The 9171-nt window shown below is 37.4% G+C and overlaps 1 long non-coding RNA gene across 1 annotated transcript in view; it reads left to right on the top strand.

Moving 5' to 3' along the window:
- Nucleotides 1-558: 558 nt before the first annotated feature.
- Nucleotides 559-9171, top strand: part of LOC115286668 — a 77497-nt gene continuing 68884 nt past the window's right edge. The window contains exons 1-2 of the long non-coding RNA XR_003906200.1: nucleotides 559-725; nucleotides 4138-4229. This is a non-coding gene — a long non-coding RNA (uncharacterized LOC115286668). The remainder of the gene's footprint in view (nucleotides 726-4137; nucleotides 4230-9171) is intronic.

Below are 9171 nucleotides of genomic sequence, written 5' to 3'. Positions count from 1 at the left end.
GGCCAGATATTACTTCATATAATCTGCATAGCAATTCTAAGAAATAGGTATTGTTTTCTTCCAATATCATTTTTACCAAACATACTTTGTTTTGCTTATTTATTTTGTTCATTGTCTCCCCCAACTAGACTGCAGGCTTCATGCAACTTTGTTCGTTGCTTCCTGGTCCCTAGTAGAGCACATCACACTGAGTAGTTGATAAACATGCATTTGTCAAACAAGTGATGGGATGGATGAGAAAAATTAAGAATCAGGAAGGTATGCCTTAGGTCACCCAGACGGTAAACGCTGTAGTCAAAACTCAGATACTGTGCATCTTGCTCTAAAGCTGTTTCCCACCCTGTTGTGCATGCTTCCTGTGATTTTAGCTACTTCACAGCCGTGGGCTTAGGTAGTGAATCCCACCATTCAGTTGAGTCCTTGGCTGCTGAGGCCAAAGTGCTATGGGTACCACCTAGGCTTAACATTAGTTATCAGTGATCTCTATGAGGTCACAGTAGGAGTGACTGATAAGTCAGCCCCAGGTCATGTGTACTCCCAGATAAGCCAGGGGAAGATGCTTCTAGAGATCACATACGTCAGTATGCCAGCAGGCAGCTCAGAGTGAGGTATTCTGTATCAGGCTCATATCATCTTTTTCTTTATGAGATTTGCCGCTTACTCAGCCCCAACAGAGGATTTGCTTATTTGCTGTTCTTTTTGGCTCCCAAGGAAAACATTATAAGGTACCTGGTTGGGTTGGAAGGGAAGCAGTCAGGCAAGCTTCCCAAGTGACACAGACTCCACAGGCAGGGAGTATCCAGCATTCTCTATTAGACACAACGGTTGGATACTGACAGTGGTCCTTCTGCTGACCAATAAGCACTGCTTTAACATATTAGAGACTCAGGCTGGTGGCTTAGGGGACCATCAGAAAACAAAATCCACTCATTTCCTAAAGCTAAGTTCTTAAGTCAAAGTTAGCATCTCACAATCTCCTGACACAAAGTTATATACAGCTAGGTGACCTTTATTGCACAAGGCAGTTATGTCCTGCTATACCATAGCTCTGGGCCAGGGATCCAGAAGATGGGTGCTGGAGGTCCCTTCCCAACCATGCTCGGAGGTATCAAAGTGCAAGTGTTACACCTGCTGCTTAACACATTCCCACATGCCCTTGAACATAACCGGGCCCAGTGGGCATAAGGCCAGAAATGAGATCCAAATTGATAGAAATAAAATGTGCTGTGCCTTGAGATTGGTGTAATCAGGAAAGGAAGGAAGAAAAGGATGTCGTTCTGTGCCAGAAAACTGAGACTTTCTATTTTGGTTATTTTAAATAGCTTATTCTGTGATGGAAGCCACAATTCATGAAAAGTCAATATCAGAGAATTACTTAGGCTTTTATCATATAATCAAGACAGGGCATCTTCTAATTGGTTCATTATGCATCCACCATGATGCCAAATGAAATGCTCAATTTTTTAATGGTTTTATCCAACGAAAGATAAGATCTGTTGTTTTTATTATGTCCCTGGAAAGAAAAACCCCTCAAATTATCCTTGTGAGAAATTTTTGTGCCTTTACGGGCTTCGTGAATTTAGAGGAAGGACTCTCAAATTCCTATAATCCAATCTAAGACAGAGTTTCCTATGGCTTAATGATCAATGAAGGGGTTAATTTTCAGAACCCTTCTCCAGTATATAGTAAAATATGGAAATGAGAGCAAGGAAAACAACAAATTTTGGATGATCAGTGGCTCATACCTTACCTGCAACTCATGAGTTCATTTTGTAACGAAGCATTGAGGGATTTTCTGCTTGAGGTACATACATCACAACAATCTCCAAACCCAAATGAGGGCCTAGCTCCATCAGGAATAACGAATGTCCAAGCTGTTTCAGCCCATAATTTATTTCTGTGCCCAGAGTTCATCACATGACCTGCCACCACTGCTCATTTTCTGAAAATAATTTCTCTAGATGTCCATGGGCTTCCAGCTCTCATCACCCAGAACAGTAAAGAATAGTCACATCACCTCACATAATTTATCCCAGTGTCCAAAAATCTCTCCAGGTCTCCACAAACAAAGCAGAATGCAAAATGCAGAATACAGTTGTTCATCAGCACATGGGCATGTCTCCAAGTGCATCATAGAAAAAGCGAATAAAGGAGAAAATTGTGGGCATGGGGCTTTTAACCAGTGCCTCTGATTTCACCCTTGCCTCACTGTAAACTGAAGGGGCTTCTGGCTACAGAGAGATTTCCCCTTGTTGATGGGGAATTGTAGATGGTCTAATGCAGTTCGGTCTAAAACTGGTATCTTAGTTGTCATGGGGAAAACAAGAGGAAGTAAACTGAACAAGAATCATGTTTTAGGCCAGATATGGGAAGTTGCGTTTAGACCTTGCAAGAACATGGCCCACAACCATCTCCATGTTTGTCTGCTTCAGAGTCCCTGGTATTTGTGGTCAGAACAAAGTTAGAGGAAAGCGATAAAAGGATAGGAAATCAAGGGTATCATGCCTTGAGTCTAGTTGGTTACATCTTTTCTTGTAATTGCTTTCAGATAAATATTATGTTAGGAAAAGCTAGACGAACATTACAGTGAAAAATTTGCTGCAAGTATCATCAAACTCAAAGCAAGTCCCATGGAAGAAGTCATTCTAATGTTACTCTTATGTTTTAGGAAAGTAAATCAGATACAGCCAAGAAATACCACGGAATTAACTATAATCATTATTGAGGAATTCGTTCAGTAAGAACCAGTCAGTCCCTTAGTTCCTTTCTGTACAATTCTGTCTCCTATTTCATAACTGAAGAGTCACCATTGACTTTGCTTTCCTTCCACTAACACTCCCTCTTCCACTGCACCTCTGCATCAGCTAGAACATTTAATCATCCCCTTTTGTCAGTCATTCTGTCCTGTTGTTACCATCACCCCCAAACAGCTCATTATTTTGAAATTATAAGTACCCATCTCTCTTTCCTATTTTTTTGCAAACCTGTGCCCAGAACACTGCTAACTAACTATATGGCAGAAGTTTGTGTAGATTTATTGAAGGGATAGATTTGGAACCAAGGAGAAAATCCCATTTTAAAATATTCTCTGCATGTACATATATGTGATCTCCAATAGATTGAAATCTGTAAGTTAATCATTATACACTATGCACAGGCTTTTTTAAAATTATAAACTTGTTGCATTTAGGTATAAATAAAAAAAATTTTTCCTCTCTCGTATGTTTTGACTCCAGTTTTAGCAATGTATGATTTGGAATGGAATTTAAGAACAATCTTCCATGTATAAAAGCCAAACTCTCATAAACAGAGCATAGAATGGTGGTTGCCAAGGACTGGAAAGTGGGAAGATGTGGGCCAAAGGGTGCAAACTTCCTGTTATAAGATGAATAGGTTTTGGGGATCTAATGTACAGCACATTGACAGTAGTTCCCAATACTATATGCTTGGGCGTTTCTGAGAGAGTAGTTCTGAAATGCTCTTACTGCACACAGAGTAATTATGTGACGTGATGGAGTTGTTAACTAACCCTATCATGGTAATCGTTTAGCATAATATATGTACACTAAATCATCACATTGTATACCTTAGATTTATACACTGTTTTATGCTAATCACATGAGACTAAAGCTATAGAGCTTGGGGCTGTGGGTAGAGAAAGAAGAATCTTCCATTTGGAAGTAAATGTGTTTTTTCCCCCCTCTATGAGTTACAGTGTTTCTTTTTAAGGTGTTTGGAATACTCTTTCACATCCTGGAATGGACCATTTGCTAAATAATGCTCTTTGCTGACAAATCCTGACTTTGCTTAGAAAGGCATTGTGTTTTCATTTTTTAAGGTACTTCTATAAAATTCTGAAAGTTCTAATAAGTGCCAGTGAGTGAGGAACTGTGGATATTATTTGAATAGTAGCATTCACAACCAACGGAGGCAAAGGGATTTGTCTTGTGCCCAGTTAGGTACCAGTTTGGCCCAGTTCTTTTCTTCTTGAATGAAGCCCTGTCCTTGGCTGTCTGGAGGTGTGAAGGTCCTAGATTTAGGAAGACCTCACATCTTCAAAGAATGTCAGTGGCCTTTCCATTGTTTCTGTCTTGTAAGTGTCCTAAGGTCTCTTTTCTCTTTATTCTTTTACTTCAGGTGCCCTAGAAGAAATGAAACCAACCCCTCCATCTTCCCCTTTCTTTGACAGACTGGACCTGCTGTCTCCTGGTACATACGTCTTTTTGAAAGTAAGGGGTTATAAATGTACTTCTAAGCGACTGCTGCTGTGTTTTTATGATGGGTGGCAAATTAATTTCTTATCTGTTGGTGTTGGACTATCCTTTTCCCCACATGCCAGGTGTCAGAAAAAGCCTATAATTCTCTAGATTGCTGTGCTAAGTTACCTTTGCCTTTTCCTTGATCCCTTTATTTCTCTGCCTTCCTGGCTTTGTGGTTGACCTTGAAGAGAATGCTTTCTTGAGTGTCCTAGGGCTCATCCTGTGAGTTGTCAGTGGTTGTTGGATGACTTACGGTTCCTAGTTTTACTCTATTCCTGCTTCTCTCCCGCCCCAAATCTATAAGATATTTCCCTCTCTCTCTCTCTCTCTCTCTCTCTCTTTCTGGAAGAGGATGAAGTGGATTGTGTCTTACGAATGGGTGCCAACACATACGGTTAGCTTTTGGGAGACTGCTTGTTGTATATTCAGTACTGTCCGCCCTGTCCTGTGTAGCCGTGTCCCAGAGCTGACAGCCTTGGTCTGTGAGAATCTCTTCAGCCTCAGGAGGCAGTGCAGCGGCAGGAGGTAGAAGGGTAGAGACAAGAGGCAATAAAGCCATATCAAGTGTTACTCTTTCCACGTGATAACCCAAGGCAGTTTAACCCAATTCTTTTAACCTTCAGGATGTATCCAGCTGCCTTTCCCTGCCCCCCTCTTTTTTGGCCTAGAAAGAATGCAATAATAACTAATTTTAGTATAATACTTTGCAGTTTTCAGTTCACTTCAGGATATTCTCCGTCATACCATTTTCAAAATAGCCCTGTAAAGTAGGAAAGGCCAGTAATATTATCACTATGTGCACACTTCCTTCATCCTGCCTTTGCTCTCTATATTTATACATCAACATCAAGTGAACTTTGAGCAAGCCTTTGCCATTCCACTCCACAGGTAAGAAAACTGAAGCTCAGGGAGGTGAAGTGACTTGCCTAAGGTCCATGGATGAAAGTTAAAAAATTCAGGTCTCAAGCTCATGCTGTCCACATGCTTTACAAAAACTAACTTTTTAAAAATTTTGAAATAAATGTATATTCACATTATTTGTACAGAATAATACACAGCGGTCTATTTTACCTTTCTTTACCCAGTTTTCTTCAATGGTAACATCTTCCAAAAGTATAGCACAGTATCACAATCAGAATATTGACGGTGATTTCGTCAAGATGCAGAACATTTCCATCACAAGGATCTCTTTTATCTCCTGCCCCTAACCCCTCTTCAACTTCTGACCATCACTAATCTGTTCTCCATTTTTATAATTGTGTCATTTCATAAATTGTTATATAAACAAAACAATGTAGTAGGCAACTTTTTGGGATTGGCTTTTTCCCTCAGCATAATACATCCCTCAGCTGTGTCCAGGTTGATGCACGTATCAGTAGTTTGTTTCTTTTATTGTTGAATAACATTTCTGGGTTGTGGAGTACCACTACGGTGTGTGCAACCATTCACCCACTGGAGGACACGTGGGTTGTTTTGGAATTAATCAACACAAAGCTGCTGTGTACATTTATGTAGGTTTTTGTGTGAATGTAAGTTTTCGTTTCCCTGGGACAAATGCCCAGGAGTGCGTTTCCTGCTTCTACGGTAGTTGCATGTTTAGTTGTTTTAGGCGATGCCAAACAGTTTTCCAGAGCTGGGTGTACCGTTTTACATCCCGTCACCAGTGCATGAGTGCTCCCCTTTTTCCACATCCTCCCAGCCTTTGGAGTCACTATTTTTGATTGTAGTCATTCTGATAGACATGGAGTGATCTTATTGTGATTTTAATATGCATTTCTTAATGACTAACGATGTTGAACATATTTTTATGTGTTTATCTGCCATCTCTATTTCCACTTTCATGAAATATCCCTTTATGTCTTCTGCTTATTATCATCTAATTGCCTTCTCTTTGTTTTTGTTTTTATTTTTATTTTTATTTTCTTATTCATTTTTACTGTTGAGAAGTTAACTTGTATGTTCTAGATACTGGTTCTTCAATAGATAAATGGTTTGCATGTATTTTCTCCCAGCCTATACCTTGTCTTTTCAGCCTCTTAATAAAATCTTTTGCAGAGCATCATTTAAAAAATTTTTTGATGAAGTCCAGTTTATCAGTTTTTCCTTATGTGCATTGTGTTTTGGTATCAAATCTAAGAACTCTTTGCCTTGCCTGAGATTCCAAACATGTTCTTATATACTAAAACTTTATAGTTTTGTATTTTACATTTAATTCTATGATATATTTTGAGTTCATTTTTGTAGAACGGGTAAGACCTAGGTCATGGTGGGTTTTGTTGTTGTTTAATTCTGATGATTGTGCAATTGATCTAGTGTCATTTGTTGAAAAACTCTTTCCTTCATTCAATTACCCTTGCACCTTTGTCAGAAATAAGTTGGGTATATTTATGCAGTCTATACCTGGGTTTTTTTTTTTCCTGTTTCAGTGATTCATCTGCTGACTTCTCCACCAATACCACACAGTATTGATTACTGTGGTTATGTATAAAGTCATAGAATCAAGTAGAATACTCTTATTATTCAAAATTGCTTTTAGCTGTTCTAGTTCCTTCACCTTTCCATATAAATTTTACAGTAATCTTATCTATATCCATAGAATTAAAAAAATTTTTTTGGTAGAAGATGCACTGAACTTCTATATCACTTTGCAAAAAATTGTCATCTTTACTATGTTGAATCTTCCAATCTATGAACATGGTATGTCTCTCCATTAATTTAGATCTGCTTTAATTTATTTCATTAGAATTTTACAGTTTTTAGCATATAAACTCTGTACTTATTTCGTTAGTTTTTTTGAGTTATTATAAGTGGTATTGTGTTTTTAATTTCAGTGTCTCCATGTTTATTGCTGGGATATATAAATATAATTGCTTTTGTGTGTTTATTTGTATTTTCCAACATTGGTGAACTCATTATATGAATCAAAGCATTTTTTGAGTTAAAATATTTAAGAAATATTTCTTAGAAATTCATATGAAGACAGTCCTATCACCTAAAAATTAGAGACAGTCCAATTTCTTCCTTCCAATAAGAATATATTTACCTTTCTTTATTGCACTGGTTAGAACTTTTTGAACTACTTTGAATAAGAGTGATGAAAGTCAAATATGTAGGACAGAGCTAAAGCATTACAGAGAAGGAAATTTATAGCACTGAATGTATACATTAGAAAAGGGGAAGAATCTCAAATCAGTCATTACAACTCTCCTCAAGAAATCTAGAAAAAGAAGAGCACAAAACCCAAAGCAAGCCAAAGAAAAATCACAAAATAAGAGCAGAAATCAATGAAATGGGAAATAAAAACAGTAGAAGAAATAGAAGAAAGAAAAATTTGGTTAAAAAGATCATTAAAATTGGAACACTTCTAGTAATATTGACAAAAAAAAAATAGAGAAGACATAAATGACCATTGTCAAGAATGAAACAATTTTCAACAAGTTCTCCCAGAAAATAGAAAAAGAAGAAAAATGCAAATATCCTTCATAAGAATATCTTTAATAAAATATTAGCAAATCTAGTTTAGCAATATATAAAAAGAATTATACACTGTGGCCAAATGGAGTTTATTCCAGGGATACAAGGGTGATTTAATATTAAAATATCAGTGTGATAGTTACACTTATGGTAAACATAGCATAATGTAGGGAGTTGTCAAATCATGACGTTGTGTACCAGAAATTCATGTAACATTGTGTGTCAACTATATATACTTCAATAAAAAAATTAAAAAAATAGGTAATCATTGTGATAACATATTTTGCTTACCTGTTGCTTTTCTTCCTCTCTCCTCACTCTCTTCCTGCTTCTTTCTTTTCTTTTTCTCTCTTTTTTGTCTTTCTTTCATGTTCCAATATTCCTTTCTGATCATTTCTTTTGTTTAGAAAACTTCTTTAGCTATTATTTTTAGGATAAATGTCCTGTTGCCAAATCTATAGTTTTCCTTTATCTGAAAATGTCATGATTTTCTCTTTATTCCTGAAAGATATTTTCACCAGGCATAGGATTCTGGATTGACTGTTTTGTTCTTTCAGCACTTGAAAACTGTTGTTCTACTTTCTTTCACCTCCATCACTTTAAAATTTTTTTTCTTTTTCTTTTTGAGAGACAGAGAGAGTACAAGCAGGGAAGGGTCAGAGAGAGAGGGAGGTACAGAATCTGAAGCAGGCTCCAGGCTCTGAGCTAGTTGTCAGCACAGAGCTCAACGCGGGGCTTGAACCCACAGACCGTGAGATCATGACCTGAGCCAAAGTCGGATGCTCAACCGACTGAGCCACCCCAGCAACCCTCACCTCCATCACTTTTGAAGAGATAAATGCTATCATTAAAATGTTTCTTCTCTCCGTAGGTGAGGTATTATTATTTTCTGGCTGCTCTCAAGATGATTTCTTAGTCTTTAGTTTTCAGAATTTGACTATGACATGTCTTAATAATTTTCTTTATTTAAATTTTAGTTAACATACAGTGCAATGTTGGTTTTAGGAGTAGAATTCAGTGATTGGTCACTTATATTTAACACCCAGTGTTCATCACAAGTGCTGTCAATGTCCATCATCCAACTAGCGGATCTATCACCCATCCCATCCATCAACCCTGTTTGTTCTCTACCATTAAGAATCTCTTGTGGTTTTGTTTCTCTCTCTTCTGTTTTGTTTCCTAAATTCCACATGTGAGTGAAATCATAGGGTTGTTTTCTTTCTCTGATTGATTTATTTTGCTTAATATAATAACATTTTAATAATTTTTAAGTATGCCATTCAGTGGCATTAATTATGTTCACAGTGTTGTATGATCATATTTACTGTCTATTTCTAAACCTTTTTTTAATCATCTCAAACAGAAACTCTGCCAACCACTCTCCTTTTCTCCCTCCTCCCAGCCTCTGGTAGCCTCGAATCAATCTACTTTGGTCTCT

The sequence above is a fragment of the Suricata suricatta genome, chromosome 3 (genome assembly GCF_006229205.1).
Source record: "Suricata suricatta isolate VVHF042 chromosome 3, meerkat_22Aug2017_6uvM2_HiC, whole genome shotgun sequence".
Classification (NCBI taxonomy): domain Eukaryota; kingdom Metazoa; phylum Chordata; class Mammalia; order Carnivora; family Herpestidae; genus Suricata; species Suricata suricatta.
This window is presented reverse-complemented; position numbering and strand designations above follow the sequence as displayed.